General features: G+C 41.6%; 1 long non-coding RNA gene across 1 annotated transcript; it reads left to right on the plus strand.

Annotated features, from left to right (window-relative positions):
- Positions 1 to 792: 792 nt before the first annotated feature.
- On the plus strand, positions 793 to 13,447 carry LOC112653933 (uncharacterized). The gene is made up of 3 exons (XR_003132642.3): positions 793 to 1,078; positions 7,328 to 7,518; positions 12,576 to 13,447. It is a non-coding gene; the product is annotated as an uncharacterized LOC112653933 (long non-coding RNA).
- Positions 13,448 to 16,811: the final 3,364 nt, after the last annotated feature.

Genomic DNA, 16,811 nt, shown 5'->3' on the forward strand with positions numbered 1-16,811 from the left:
ACGCTCCCCAACCCTCCCTCTCCCAGGGGTACAATCAGCCTTCCCTCCCAGGCCCGGCAGCCCTCTCCCTGCCCAGGGCTCCCGTACCCGGGCTTTAATAAAACCACCCTTTTGCACCAAAGACGTCTCAAGAGTTCTTTCTTGGTTGTAGGCTCTGGACCTCACCTATAATCCCAAAACTTCATCACTCCTAAGGGAATATATAAGGAACACCCAAACACATACAGATCTATTTGGAATTCTTAAAAGAAGCTCTAATGATCCAGCCAACTATTCTTTGTTATCATCTTTGCACTAACTACTTCAAAATTAATAATTTTTGTCATACGTATGTAAGACGTAAATAATAGGAAAAATAACAGAGCAATTATAAATCCCAAACTAAAAAGTGGCTAAGCTTGTTGCTAAAACTATTACTCAAATGACAATTAGCTTCTCCTCAGGCACCCAACTGAGATGATACAGACAAAATGATTCACTCTAGGAGGTTCCAGGGCAACATAAAATGTATTAGCATTAATTAAAACCATTGCTTGGAGTTAATTTATAAAATTGTAGCATGCTTTCTCACTCAATTTGTACGAGGCTGGGCATCTGGTAAAGGTAAACTAGCTTGAGGGTTAATTTACTTAAAGAAGAAAAGGTTGTATTATTAGCTCTGCTCTGCAGGGTTTTTGGTTTTCCTTTGTTTTTAAAACCAAGACTTTCTCTCCTTGCATACCTCAGTGGGAGATGAGTTGCTTAGTAACCGGCACTGACTGGGGGCTGCTGCTCTCAGAGCTGTCCCCAGGAGGAAACTGCATGCGAATGAGATGGCTGTCAGCAACACTACACTCCCAAGATTTCCCTGTGCTGTGCTCTAAGGGAATGCACCAGAACTCCAGAGCCCCTGGAATTCTGGCTCACTTGAAATTGTGCTCTAGCCTATTATATATATATATATATTTTTTTTTTTTTCACACATACAACCATTTGTTTGCAGTCTGGAAATCTAAAACCACTCAAGAAATGGAGGACAAACTATTGGTGAGGAACTTCTAATCCACATTCAATATCTCACAATGTGTGTGGTAAGCAAGTGAGTGATTTATCTTGTTCTACGTCTGCTTTGCAAATTATGTGTACTTCCCTCTGGATGGAATTCATCTGTTGTTCTGCTCACAGTGTGTTATGAGCATTTGAAACTGAATGCAAATAGAGCAGAAACATTTTTTTCATTGTTTCTCTTCCCTCGTAGTTTACTTCTACTTTTTACCCAGATATTAGGTTTAATATATCAAACATATATACTTTAGGAGGAAAATAAAAGGTCGAAAACAACAGTCAAACATTATTGCTGGTTTGTTGTAAATGAGGCAAAATATTTTATGTAAATTGCCTTATCTGGTGGTCACAACACCACATGGAAGAGTTGGGTGTATGTGTGTGCTGGAAGCAAGGTCCTGTTATTATCCCAATTTTATAGATTGGTACCTGTGGCTTAGAGATGAGAAGTAACCTTCAGGGTCACGCAGCTAGTGATTTGCAGGGCTAGGACTGAAGCCAGGCAGTCTTAATCACCATGCTACGCTATATTGCTCAAATGACTTTAAATTACTTTGTTCAGTGAAAGGTAAGTTGCCTCTATTGTTAATGCATGTCATATAATGCTTAGATATTTAAATCAAAATCATTCGCTTGGTCTCTTGGAAAGAGGCGCAGAGTAAGAGATAAGAGAGCCTTTGCCTAGTGCTCACCTCCAAGATAATGGGATTCAAGCAGGGTTAAGAGCATCAGCACTTTGCAATAGCACAACATTACTTTATGACAGGATTCTGGGCCATCAGAACATTCCCCGGGGAATTATGAAGCTCTGCTTGCCCAGACAACTTGTGTTTATTGGGGCCTGTGAGGGAGAAAAGAAGGAGGGGAAAGGTTGCAGAGATGGTGTGAGGGAGGACCCTGGGGAAAGGGGCCAATCAGGGCTTCTCTCCTTGAGGGTGGAAATAAGCCCCTCTCCCCCTTTTGTTCCTGCTCCAAGCTCTGTCTTTTCTTCTTTCTCCTTGTTTCTGTTACACTCCCTCGGGGCAGAATGATAGCTACAACAGCCAATTAGGGGGACACTGCAGGAAGAAGGGGCTCCAGTGACAGCTCCTTCACTGCGCACAGAGAAACAGTCACTTCCCTGGAATTGCTCATAATTGCCTGGCTCCTCTCTGTCCTCGCCATCCCTGCCCTCTCAATCAAGCTCCGGGGCCTAAGGCTAGCGAGGAATGGGGACCAGAAGAGCTCAACGAAGCTCCCACCCAGGTGGTTTGAATTAATGGGCAGGCAAACCCAAATCTCCTCCTGGGATTAGCGAGCTCTTGTCCCCAAGCTCGGGGTGCACAGGAGTGTTTCTCAAGGTGTGTGCTTGGACCACCTGCATCAGGCTCAGCTGGGAGCTTGTTAAAAAAAAGCAGATCCCTGGGAGCCTCCCAGACTTGCTGAATCAGAAGCTCTTGGAGTAATGCTGGGAAATCAGCATTTTTAACAAGCTCCCCTGGTAATTTGGAATATATTATAGTTTGAAAGCCACTGCCTTGCAATTTGCAAAGTGCTTTTACAGAGATTACCAGGCTCAAATCCCAAATTCCGTAGAGGTTTATTTTCTTACACCGTTCTCTGAGCTGTTGCTATTTTCCTCTCCAATCAATCTGATACCTCAGACTCAGTGGATCCTCTGCTAAGACCCAATGAATCAGTCATTTCTCCATCAAAGGTGGCAGTGAAAGGAAACTCAAGCCTACAAACAACATTTCAAGTAGGAAGTCCATTGACTCCTAGTCTAGTGAAGGACTGAGCATGGAGAGACTCAACTGGGCCCAGTTCTGTGCACAATGTTCAGAACAAGACTGAGTTCGAACCTGGTTCTGTTACTTTGCCTCAGTTTCCTCATCTGAAAAATAGCAGTAATAAAGTACTTACTTTGTAGGGTTGTTGTTAGGATTCAATGAATTCATATAGGTAAGGTGCTTGGAACAGCACCCAGCTCAACTAGAGCAACTAGTTTACTAAGTTGGCAGAGAATGGCATGTTGAAAAGCTACAGTTACATAAACCCACGTGAGTTTCCAAGTTATACTTCCAAAAACGTAGGTACTATTGCCATCCTTTGTTTTGCTCAGTAAGATTGCAAGAATAAATAATAACGGAACCGAACGCTAAGGAATTTGATGGTAACTTATTGAGAGCTGAGGACTCCTCTGTGCAATGTAGATTTTTTTTTAACCAGCATCCGTGACTTCTACCAGTAATATCCTCTTAGCTGTAACAACCAGAAATGTCTCCACACATTGCCAAATATTCCCCAGGGTGGGGTAGGAGGGGAAGTGGAGCATAATGACTCCTTGTTGAGAACTGCCTTATATCCATCAGTTTACACAGTGTCCACAAAAATTATACTCTCATTTCCTAACACTCCCTTGAGGTGGGGAGTATAGATAGTCCATCATTGCTCCCAGTTTACTAACTGATGCTATTGAGTTGAAGTGGCTTGCCCAAGGTCACCTAGCTAGTTCTCAGGATGGTTATGCTCCAAGTTGAGTTGCTGATTGATCAATGTCCATGAAGTATGAAAATGTAGTAAGCTAACTAAGGTCTTGTCATGCCTGATGACCTTTTACAATTTACATTGGCAAGAAGTGAGTACGTAGGTACTATGAAGTCTTGGCCTCAGCAGGGTAGCCCTCAATCGTCTTCTTCCTAGAAATTGTTCAATGATAATGAAAGAATGTTTATAGGTTCCTGTATGAACCTATAAGAAACATGGTTCCTTACGCTTTTGATGGACCTCCATAAAACATCTGCCATGCACTGGTTATTGTTCTATCCCCTGGGGAGTAAGAAGGCAATTAGGAACCTACAAAGTTCACAAGTTAGTTGAGGGTCAGTCACACACAGACACATGTAGTGATAATGCAGGTGTGGGGAGGACAGTGTGGACTGAGGGTTGAGAAGGGATAACTGCAATGACAGGAGATATATACGGCACAATGGGGAAATTAAATAAATCCACTCTCCTGTACAAGGGAGGGGAGGCTTTCCAGATTAGACTTCCTGCAGTAAACGCTGTTAAGGCTTAGTCGTGTAGGGTAAGTAGAAGTTAATATTAGGCACCTCCTATGTGCCAGACACTGTGTTGGGTATTTTACATGTTATTTAATCCTCACACGGCCCGTATGAGATAGATACTACCATTCTGCTCTAGAGAACAGAAAACTGAGGCACAGAGAGGTGAAGTAATTTGCCTGAAGTCATACCACTGACAAAGTATCAGAGCCAAATTGCAGACTGGGCAGTTTTGCTTTCAGAATCTGTAATTTCCAAACTTTGGCGAGATAAACAAGGCCCACAAAGCACGCAGGTGCACAACAGCTCTGAACTAGGGAAATTGTGGGGGCAAGAATTTGATGGAATATTCCACGTGAGAAGAAAAGGGATAGAATATAAAGCTAGGTAGGCTAGGAGGGACCAGATCACACAGGGAATCCGAGGTCCCCCTGGGAGCCTAGGTTTTATTCTGTGGGTGATGGGGAGCCCCTGAAAGGAGAGAGACCTGAGCAGATTGTATTTGAAGACAGTAAGTCTGGCCTAGACCAAAAAGGGAAAGAGGGACCCTCTGGCTTCACATGAAGTTAAAACCTCCAATATTTACGGCCAATTCCCCGCCCTCCAGAGATACTAAGAAAAAGAACAAATCTTAAGTAGAAAAGATACAGCTGCTCTGGCCTAAATGCAGAATGCTTTAATACTACCTTCTGGATGATATACATGTGTGTTTACTCTAGTCTCAGATTTAATTGGATTTAAATAAGAATCTGAGCGCAATCACCCAGAAGGCCTGGCATAAAGAGGAAAGGAGCAAGAGGTCAGAGAAGACACATCCTGTCTGTTCCCATTGAAAGCAGACTTGGGCCTGCCCCACTTGCACCTTCTCCCCTCGCTAGCAAAACCTGCTCCTTGTTACTAAGCAACAAACATGCATTTGGAGAGTCCACAGTCAGCCACTCTTACCTCTACCCTCACCCCCCCCCCCTCAAAAGGTCAACCAAATGCTGTAGTTTGGATTTATTTCTTTTGTTATCTACATCAAGTATGATAAAAATGCTTTGTTCTACTTTGGGCTCTCACAAAGAGCTGCTTCCTTTCAACATAACTGTGAAGCTAAAATACCTTTGGGACACTTGCCATCCTGTTGCAGGTTTAGGTTGGTGCGCACACTTGTAGGGCTTGATTCTTTTCCTTCTAATTACAGATGCCTGGCTGCTCTTTGAGGGTGTTCTTAGTAGGTGAAGAGCGACCCAACCACTGTGACCTCATGATCTGACTAGAAGGGCTTCACATGCTCGTGGTTGACTAGGTGTCTTTCAATCCTGGAAGTAAAATATGTTTTTGGAAAAAAAAAATAGGATTCTTAATTAAAATATTAGCCTCTAATTCTAACATGTAAAAAGAGCCCAATCATTGTCAAAAGAATAAAAACGAACTGTATGTGGCGACAGTAAGATTGAGGAACTACCCCAGAATGAGGTAGTAGGGAAAACAGAATTGTCCTCTGAGAGTTAAACTATTGAGTACACAGTTGCTTAGGCAGGAGGTGTATAAAATTACCTCACGTAACAAACGGTGTTCCGTGGATCAGCCACATGAGACTCATCTGAATAAGAGTATTCATGTATCTAAAGAAATACGGGTTAATTAACCTGTCGATAATGGATCATAAACATGGCAGTCACCCAGCCAATTTTGGCTGTGCCCATTAGGAACTGTCTAATTCCAGGGAGTGTGGCTTTTCAGACTCAGCCAGTATTTACTTGTAGAGAAGGATGTGCCCACTTATCACAACCCGATGCCTCTGAACACTGGAATCATCCATTCAAATGACATATATGAGAGTATGTATTTAACATATGGATGTTAAATCATACAATGAACTCCTTTGCCCTTGATTCCATGACTACCCAGTAATTTTCTGATTATAATTTGACTTCCCGTGTAATTTGTCCAGGACGGAGACACAAGTGCTTGGATGCCTTGGTCATCATTCCTTCTTATTGAAAGTTAACAATTGTTATCTTGTGTTGGAGACTTGAGCCTCCTGGGGCTTCTGCATGAATTAGCCTCCACTGATTGCCAGGGTCCAAAAGATGGGGCGTCTGCATATGCCAGCTTGACAACAAGAAAATAACCCATTCACATTGTAGCCCTTTGTGTCACCAGTAATTAGCCATGGCAATGTTTGACTGCCAAACAGGGCTTTCTGGTGACTTTTCAGTAGATTTTCACCCTCCAGGCTTCAACCCTTTCTCCTGGCCTACCCATCTAATGAGTCAGCAAATCCTAGGAATTCTCTGCTATTGCCACTCCTACTTTGTTTCCAGGATTTATGTCCTCACTTCTCTTTCCAGGCTAGCAGTTCCCAAGAGCCAGTGCAGAAACCCACTGCATCAGAGTAACCAGTCTGTGATGAGTAAACACATGAAAGTCAAGGCCCCACTCCAGATCTCCTTATCGGAATATGCTGGGGTGGTGCCCAAGACTCTGCTTTATAAGCTCCCTGGGTAATTCTGATAAGCAGCCACATTTCTAAATCACTATCTAGATGAGTGGTTCTCAAATGTGGTTACAAATAGAACTACTCTTAGAAAAATGTCCAAAGTGAGACTAATGTATTGTGAAGGCTAAGAACCTTTGGCTCAGACCTATGCTTCTCCAAGTGTGGTACCAAGACCAGCAGCAATAGCAGTACCCTGGAACTTGTTAGAAAGCTAGATTCTTCAATCCTGCTCTAGCTGACCACTAAGTCAGAAACCCTAGGGATAAACCAGCAATCTGTGTTTTAACAATCTGTGAGTGATTTCAAGGTGCCATGGCTTAGCCTATATCCCAAAGCCTTATAATTAATTAATCTCTCTGTTTTTCAATCCATCCTCCATGATAGAAACATTTCTACCTTGTCACCCATGCTGCCCACTGCCCCCGATATCCTTAGCTCAGCATTCATGGCCTTTTCCAGACCACCCCTTCCAGTCCAAGCTCTCACCAGTAGACTAGGAGAAGCCAGACTGCCCACTGATCCCCAGACAGTGAGGGTTCCCATTTTGCTGATGCTTCTTCTTTTGTAAAGGTCCAAGAGGACAGGGACCGTAATCCCTAAACCAGCACTGTTTGCACACTTGCAAATCAACACAGATATGTGGAACGAGGGAGTGATTTATACTAATCTTCGACTTTCTTCTACTTAATCTATCACAGGTTCTCTACAGACTGGAGAGCAACTCATCCAACCCTTTGTGTTTGTTTTTCAGCGTTAAAGCCCATCAGGATGTGGGCAGTGTTGTGCTTCCACACTGGACTACCCCCTCAGTTTGGCATGCAGAGCCCGGCGGGGCTGGGTGGCTGGAAGGAGGTGGGGGTGCTACTGGGGTGTGGACGATGTTCTAGTTCTAGATGTGGATGCTGCTTTCAACGTGCCTTCCCACGGTGAGAATTCACTGAGGTAAACACTGACGATTCATGTATTTTTCCGCATGTATGCTTTAACCTCAGTAAAAAGTTACAGAAAGTCTGATTTCAAGGAATTTTTCTCTTCCTCTTCAAATTCTAGTACAAGAATTTGTTGAGCGTTGATGGAGTGCCAGGGACACGGTTGAGGACTTCATGCTATTTCATTTCTACTCTTACAACTCTGAAGCAGGAACTGCCAATATCACTTTTTACCAATGAGGAGATAGAGGCTTCGAGAAATTAAGCACCTTGAGTTCACACAGGAGGCAGGTATAGGGGAGGTGCGGGGGAGCAGCTCTTGTGCCACCAATTCCAATTTCAGCGGTCTTCTCATCGTACCACTAGGACACTTCGAGTGAGCTCCTTAAATGGCGCACATTAATACAAAATAATAATGATTTCAGTTTTCATTATTAGTCATCAGAGAAAAAGCATTGGCTTGCCTTCTTAGTTTTCTTTTTTTTTTTTTTTTTAATTTTTATTTATTTATGATAGTCACAGAGAGAGAGAGGCAGAGACACAGGCAGAGGGAGAAGCAGGCTCCATGCACCGGGAGCCCGACGTGGGATTCGATCCCGGGTCTCCAGGATCGCGCCCTGGGCCAAAGGCAGGCGCCAAACCACTGCGCCACCCAGGGATCCCGCCTTCTTAGTTTTCATACCAAACATTTTGCTTTCCTCTGTCTCCTTGCTGAGAGGAAAACATATCAATTGTGTAAGGCAGGTTCAAAACACTGAACAAGGGATGGGGTTGCTTGCAAGTGTGGCAGAGGGCTGGAGGCCCCCTCCGGGCCAGGAGTTGCTGCACTGCCCTGCAGGGTTGTAGGAGAGAGGCTAGGTGAGTGAGGGTGAGCAAGAAGGGCATTTGGGGCTTGGGGCAGTGGCTACCGAGGGATTATTCCAGAAATCCTGCAGTATTGTAACCCTGCTACAGCCTGAGCTGCTGCCCACTGGCAAAATATCAGCTCCGGGGGTCATTGACTCTAAAATGGAATGCAGTGTTTGCCCCTCATGCACACCTTGAGCAAAGAGAGATGGAAAACTTTTCTTAAATGAGGACCCTTCACTTCTCGAAGGGTCCTTCTTGACCATAACATACAATTTGTTGAGAATTCACATTAATTTTTCTTTACTAATTTCTACAGTCCTCAAGATCACTCTCAGATCCTTTTGAATCTTTGTTCATAGAACAGCTGCAAGATAAGGTGTCAAACCGAGAGACAGGTCTAGCCTTACACTAAGGAAAAGAGAATCCTTATACTTGTAAGCGTGAGACAGAAAACAAAAGGGGAAAAAGAGAATTGGCACCAAGTAGAAAAGCAACATCCACTGAAGACTCTCCTGTCCCCCACAGCATATTGACCAACTTTATGTATTTGGTGCTGCTGTTACATATAGTTTTACTAACAGAAGAAAGTATTAAATATGAAACAAAAGATTTTAGGGGTACATAAAGGAAGAGAAAGGATTCAGACCTGGGAGATCAATCCAAGCTTTGTGTCCAGGTATAAGTGCATTTGCAGGTAAATCGGGAACAGTATTTAAAATCTTTGCTATCTCAAAATTCCTGGACAGTACAGTGGCGGCTGTAGGTTTGGCACGCTTAGAGAAAACAGTCCTGTCCCAAAGGAAATGCATGTGTAGATACTGATTTGAATAAAAATAGCAAGAGAGTGATTAAAGAAATAGTTCTTCAGATGTAGTAGACCATACGCTTGTCTACCCAACACCAGTTCTCCCTCTTTCTAAGAAAACCCTGAATGTTGCTTGAGTATGTACCTGACTCCCCACTCCAGAGGAAATCCTGTTTAGTTAGCTTGCACTGTTCAATGGAAATACGGAGAGACATACATGTAATCTTAAATTTTTCTGGCAGTCACTTTTGAAAAAAGGAAAGAGAAATTAGCTATATACTTTAGTTATATAGTTTATTTATCCAACATATCCAAAATGTTATATTATCAACTCATAATCAGCATAGAAATTATTAATGAAACATATATATTTTTCATATTAAGTCTTTAAAATCCAGCGTATCTTTTTCACTTATAGCGCATGTCATCTAGGACTAGCCACATGTCAAGTGCGCAGTAGCCATATGTGGCTAGTGGCCACCATATTAGTCACTGAAGCTGATCGCATTCACCTGACAATTATAATTGGTCTGGGGCCTAAGATGGCCCAGCCAGCCTGACAGCAAAGACCTGGCCTGTGGGCCAGCTTTCTCCTTTTTCCTCTCCTGCTGGACAAGAATAAGAAGGAATAAAGGCTGCCTACCATTGTCAATCTTCTTGGTACTATGAGAAGAACCAGTTTTGAATGAAGCCAACATTGAATTTAGCAGAGAGGAGAGAAAGAAAGGACCTAGGGCTTTGGTGACATTACTGGGCTGCTGACCAAACTTAAAATTTTCCCTGGCTCTGGACTTTCCATTTAATGAGGCAACATTTGCCCTAATAGTTTAAACTGGCTTGTGTTACTTGCAGCCAAGAGTCCTAACTATGTACAACTTGAATATGAGAGGTGGTCATTCCTTGGCCCACTAGTATACCCCTCAAGGTTATAGTATACAAGAGGAGGAACTAGCCCACAAGGAGTTGAAGAAAAAAAATCCCATATGGAAAGCACTTGAATTCATTGCATTAAATACAATGTTTAAAATGTACAGCATAACAGCCATATGTAGAAGTAAGAATCATCTGCAAAGCACGCATGTTCACTTTCTGTTCCAGAGTCAGGCGTCTGAATTCTGAGAATGAACAAAGCCTAGGGGGGAAAAAAAAAAAAAGAAACCTACACCGATTTACAAGAATAGTTATCTTCATAAAATCTATATGAACTACAAAGTTATGAAGATGAAGGGAAAGCTGTTCAATAAAACTAAAGCTAGCAGTTCTCAAAGAGATACCTTTAGAAGTGTGGTTCTATTTTAAGTTTCCCACATAGTGCTAATTAGAACATACATTTCAATTAGAATTTGATTGCACTTCAGGAAGTGAATTATTAAATGACCTCGCACATTTTGATGTTTTCAATTGCCAAAACTGCCAGCTTTGGAGGACAATGATTCTTTAATGATAATTTATTCTCCTCTCGTCCCCATTATTGCTAGATAGCTGGGGGCCCTAGATACTTACTGGGCTCCAGGGACCCAGTGTGGGCATTTTCAGAGGAGGATACCAATTAGCCAGTTTGGTTTCACAAAAAAGCAAAGACTGCCCTGAGGGAAAAACTCTGCCTCAGAGGGAACACCCTTGAACTTTAACTGTCTTTATTGCTAATCATTAGAAGGCAGCGAAGAATTCAGCCTCTCTCCCACCATTTTATTATCAACACTCTTCATTCTAAAAATGCCTATTCTCTCTTAGTACACAGATCGCAATAAAGGCAGCAAGTTTGCCATATACATAAAAACGAGTGACCACTTTCTACTAGTTTTAACAGCACTTCTGCTGCTTCCCACAATTGCCCTAGGTCACCTAACGTGGACTACCCCCAGGGATAAACATCTCAAGATTTTGCATAAGGCCCATAATGGGTATTTTCAGGACCGCAGAATTAGGGTGCTCAGTAATAGTGAAAAACAGCAGGCTCAAGTTTACTGAATAATATATGGCTGCATATTTCACTCACTTGTACACAACTAAAAGTCAATTGTCACCATCTCAATCTCAGTCACAATTTTATTAGGTTTTTAAATTTTATTTAATTACTTCATTCAACACATCTTTTAGAATCTGTTATGTGTCAGGCACTCTACTAGGCACTTAGGATCTTATGTTGAGTAAGACAGCAGGATGCTCACATTCTGGAGGGGCCAGATGGATGGGGCAGGAGGATGGGGACTCAGTGACCATTAATTCCCAGAAAGTGCTACCTTTGTGTACCTGAGGAGGCCGGAGAAAGTTTGTTGTCTTAAAGGCTGCTATATTTTTCTCAACAACAGAGGCCTGTACATTCAATATTTGGTTTTGAATCTCAGAACACGTTACCTTTCTGGCTACATGGTGAATTCAGTGACTTTGTATTGACCGGTAGAAGAAAAGATACTTTTCCTTTTGCTGGGAAGAAAGTATGCATTTTGGGGTCTGCAAAAGTTAATACTTAGTCATAAAAGCATTTATGGAATAGTATTTCCTAGTCGTGTGAAAGCTCAACCTTCAGACCTATATTGCCTGGGTTTGAAACCCAAGCTCTACTGAGTACCAGATGTGTAACACTGGCAAGTTCCTAACCAATCTGTTCCTCAGTTCCTTCATGAGAAAAATGAAAACTTCAAAGGATATACATGTATGTGTGTATGAATGTATGTATGTAAGTTTATAGAGTCACGGGGATTAAATAAATTAATATGTTTAATATTACCTGGAATATAGTGTTAGCAGTACTATGTCCCAATACAAATAGAATTGCATATTACTTAGTGATTAGGTTCGAAAATCAGTAGGTAAAGTTACATTTAAATATAATAAAAATTTTCTTGAAAATCCTTAGGAACTCACCTATTTTGGAGAGCACAGACCATCTCTCAATATGTCTAGCACTGTCGATTTTTCTTCCAGTATTGGAACAGATTGCTGTTTCTCTGATTGAACATCGAGTAGGATAGCAGGTTTGCATGTAGAGATTGTGTCGTATCAAAAGTCCATGTTGTTAAACATTAGCCTCATGCTGAGAGGCACTCAGGAGCGGATCTAGGGAAAAACAGACTCCTTTTTCATCCCAGGGTTGTTAAGTGAAAAGGCAGGCAGGAATTGTAACCCAATTTAATTTATTTGTTTCCTTCTCTTTCATCAGCTTCTCCTTGTCTCTCTTTGCCAAGAAAGGATAAATGAATTCACAAAAATTAAATGTGAAGCAATTATTCTTTACAAACATCCTGAGGTGCAAAGCTTGTTAATTATTGTTTGGGAAAAGTTAGGCAAGTTGTGTCACATAAGACGCAATAACGCTTCTCTTCTAGATAAGTATTCTGTTATGATTTGCCATGAATATTATTTCAAATGATAGCAATATTAAAGCATTTTTGTACTTTCTTGCATGTCCCCAGAATTGGACTACCCTTACTGCCTTCAAAGCTAACAACTTGATCCAAATCCACCATCTTGCTCAGATTATCCCAACTGGTCTCACAGCATCTGCCCTTGCCATCAAGAGGAAACAGTAGCCAGAGCTGTCTCACAGGTTCTACTACGTCAACACCCTGCAATGAGACCCCATTTCATTCACAGAAAGAGCTAAATGTATGTTTGTTTGTTTTTTAATTTGTTGAGGTTTGTGTTATGGCCCAGGATCTGGTTTATCTTGGTAAATATCCATAGGTATGTGAAAACATTGTGTGCCCTGCTGCTACAAGGTAGAGTGTTCATATATAGAACACTCTGTATATTCTGTTGGTTGATATGTTGTTTGCTCAGATTTTCTACATCCTTGCTGAATTTCTGTCTAGTAGTTCTTTCAGTTGCTGAGGTCCCAACTATAATTGTGAATTCGCTTATTTTTCTTCTTGCTTCAGCTTTTGCTTCCTGTTGTTTGGTCCATACCCATTTAGGATGGTTATGTCTTTCTGGTGGATTGACTCCTTTTGAATTTAAGCCCTTTCTATTTCAGATATTTATTGTTAGTTTTATAGTTAGTTTCAGATAATTACTGTTAGATAAAGTACTGCCGCTTATTATTTGTTTTCTGTTTGCTATTGGATTTTTCAGTTAAGTAATTTCCATTTGGCTTATTTTATGACTTCTATCATTTTGCTGAGATTTTTTTTCAATTGTTTTAAGATAATTTGTAATTGTTTGTTGAGTGGGAAAAATTAGAGAGGGAGACAAATTATGAGAGACTCCTAACTTTGGGAAACAAACAAGGGGTCGTGGAAGGGGAAGTGGGTGGGGAGATGAGGTAACTAGGTAACCGGCGCTAAGGAAGGTACTCGATGGGATGAGCACTGGGTGTTACACTGTATGTTGACAAATTGAATTTAAATTAAAAAAATTTAAAAAATTGTAATTGTTGAATCATTTTTGTCTTAGTTGTTTTAAAATCCTTGTCCGATAATTCAACATCTGATTCATCTGGGTGTCAGTTAATGGCCTTTTCTCATTCAAGTTGTGATTTTCATGGTTCTTAGTAATTTTTGAACATGCTCTGAACATTTTGGCTATTACGTTAGGAGACTCTGGGTTCTATTTACATTTTTTAAAAATTATTTTTGCAGGCAGTCACCTTGTTTAGGTTTAGTATCCAGGTCCCCCGTCCATTTTCACAGGCTATGGTTTCAATGGCAATCACAGTGCTCTTTTGCTCTGTTTGGTTTATCTTGTGACACTGGGGCTCCTACTGGTCCCTGCAAATGCTGCTTATGAAGTAGAGGAAGCTTATCTAGGCCTGGGAAGAAGTCTTTGGCAGGTAGGGATGAAGAGAGCTTCCTGGGCTTGCTGTGGTGAGACCTCCCTTACTGGTGTCTCTGGCTGGGGGAGGAGATTCTCAAGTCCTACAGGGAGGGAGAGAACTCCTTTGGCCAGAGGAAATTCTGTGGCATGATCCCTCTTGCTGATGCCCCCAGGCAAGTGGTATCTCCAGGCAGGTGAAGGGAACTTTAGAGGCAAAGAAACTTCCTAAGCCAGGGCTACTTGTGACAGGGACCCTCTTATTGGTGCCCCAGGCAAGAAAGTGCCTGTGCAGGGAGAAGAGTCTCAGGTCTGGTGGGGAAGGAGTGCCTGGGCTTTTTATTCTCCTTGAGACTTCTGATGCATTTATACCAGGCACACCTGACTTTGTTGATGAGAACTCTGTGTGCTCCAGAGAAGTGAGCCTACCTGGATGCTTTCTGTTGCTAGACTAGGAGTCAGAAAATGCTGGACCTGGGCCACCTTCTTCTTTTGGGTAGAGGATTGTAAGATGCCTGCTCTGTTGCCCCTCCAGTCCCAACATCCCAGTTTGCCTTCCTCTTCCCACCTTTTGAACTTCTTCTTTGATTTTGTCTTTTGCATTATTTCTAAGGTTCATGGAGGAGGGGGCGGGGGGGAGAAGAGCTGTCAGGGAGGAGCCAGGAGAGCCAATTTTACAACATCTTGCCTGGTCTGAAAATCCATAGACTTTTTGGTGGCTTCTGGGTCTCATGTGACATGTCCTCAGTGATTTCTCTGCTCTCATCCCTCTACTCTGCCTTCGGCTCACTCTTGTCCAACCCCATTGTCTTCTCTTCTGTTTCTGAGCATGTCAGACATGTTCCCACATAAAAGCGTTTGCATTAACTGTTCCCTCTTCTCAGAACTTTCTCTTTCCAGATATTTGCTTGGCCAACTCTCCATTTTTCCTCATTTCATTGCTCAAATGTCATGTTCTCAAATGACTCTTCTCTAACCAGTTGTCCACTACTCAATTCATTAGCATCTTAGAGATAAAAAGACAAAGCTCAAGGGTTTTGCTTACTATGTTATGAGAGAGCTGTGCAGCTCACATACTCTTTCCAAACAGAGTAGAAAGCACATTAATCTTATATAAAATTTTGGGGAGCATGAAGTTTAGGGATTGACAGGATTTCAGAGGCACAAATTTCATCAGGAGAAGCAAGGTTACTCCATGTTGATTGATGGATTGGTACTCAAGAGGTTTTTTTTGTACCTTTTTAAATGGGCCCCTTCCTGATTGACCAACTTTTAAAAAGCAAGAGGCTGCCGCTGTGGCTGGCTCTTAAAACTTGTTCACAAAGGTGAGTTGTCCTGATTCATTGAAAATTGTCTTGTTACCAGAGCTACAGAATCACCAGTCTTTTCCTAACAGCGTGTAACTTTTTTTTTCCTCATCCCACACTCAATTACCCCTAACCTGCTCTACCTTTCCTTCCTATTGTACTTACCACCTTCTAACGTAATAGATGTTTACTTATTATGCTTAGTGTTTGTCTGTCTCCCCTTGTCTGTCTTCCCTTGCTAGAATGGAAGCTCCACAACCTGGGCATTATTGGTTGTTTGTGTCGTGGTTGTGTCCTGTATTGGTTGTGTCCTGTATTGGCTGTGTCCTGTATTGGTTGTGTCCTGGTTGTTTGTAAATCCCACTTTTCTAGAACCCTGTCGGGCACATAGTGAGCACACAATAAATATTTGTTGAATTATTGAACATTTAGACAGTACCCACCCCAAACAAACCTAGAAAAGGTTACTTAAGTTTATTTCTGTACCCTTTCCTCCCTCCCTGGACAATCCTGTCCTGCCTGTAAATATGTCTTTCACTGTGATGCACCATTGATATGATATGAATATATCTTAGTTAACATTTTTTATTCTCAGGGGTATATACTTTTTAAGTTTGAATCTCATTTGAAGGTACATCCAGCATTTGGGGTAAAAAATTAAAATAAAGAAAGTATTTACAAAAATAAAGAATACAAAATTAGAAATACAAAAATGTGCTTGGAAAGAACCAACGCAAATGGAGCTCTGACTCTTTAGCTACACTAATTCCAGCTCATGGTGGGATACAAGACCCCACTCCTTTTTCTTATCATTTCTGGAGGAATTTCAGACAGTAGCAAACAAGGGAAATGCTAATGTTTTTCTAGGGTAAGCTACGATGTCAATAATAGCCCAGATTAAACTAAAAGGTAAAGCCAAAGCAAAAAACAACAAAAAAGGGTAGTTTGATTCTGTCAGCATAACACAAGTTAACGTGATTTACCTGAACCATTTAAGGTTAATTACAATGAAGCACAAAATAGATTATGAGTGTCATTAGTTTGACAGGTTAACTTTGGCTACCACCCAAACTAGCACTTGATTCTAAGCTTGAGACAAGGATTTTCTTCAGCTTCTGACATGCAACCCAAACTTTCCAAATTTTTTGTTAAAATCAAAAGAAGGCTGGAACAGAATCACACAGTTTGAGGCAAATAGCAATCTAAGGTAAAGGAGACGCTGAAAATACTAATGTAGTATCCACAACCTCAACTGAGTTTCCATTTATCTCTTTCCAACACCCCATTGTCTATCCAAGTGGTCATGCAGTACTTTGTTTAATTACTTGTTTGATGTAAGTCTTCTCAACTACACTGGGAGCTTCACAAGAGCAAGGGCCCCTTCCAATCCCTTCCTGCTTTCTCCCCAGCACTGGCAATGTGTCTGGTACATAAAAGGGCTCAATTAATAATTGTTGTGTGGATTCGTTTTATGAATGAATAAATTAATTGAAGAGAACTTGGCTCTCTTTAGAATCCTTCACTTGGCAGAGCATCTCCCTATTCTTCTCTTCTGTATTTCCCTTATTTCTACATCAATAAATCCTTCTGCTC

This window comes from Canis lupus, chromosome 3, assembly GCF_003254725.2.
Source record: "Canis lupus dingo isolate Sandy chromosome 3, ASM325472v2, whole genome shotgun sequence".
Lineage (NCBI taxonomy): Eukaryota > Metazoa > Chordata > Mammalia > Carnivora > Canidae > Canis > Canis lupus.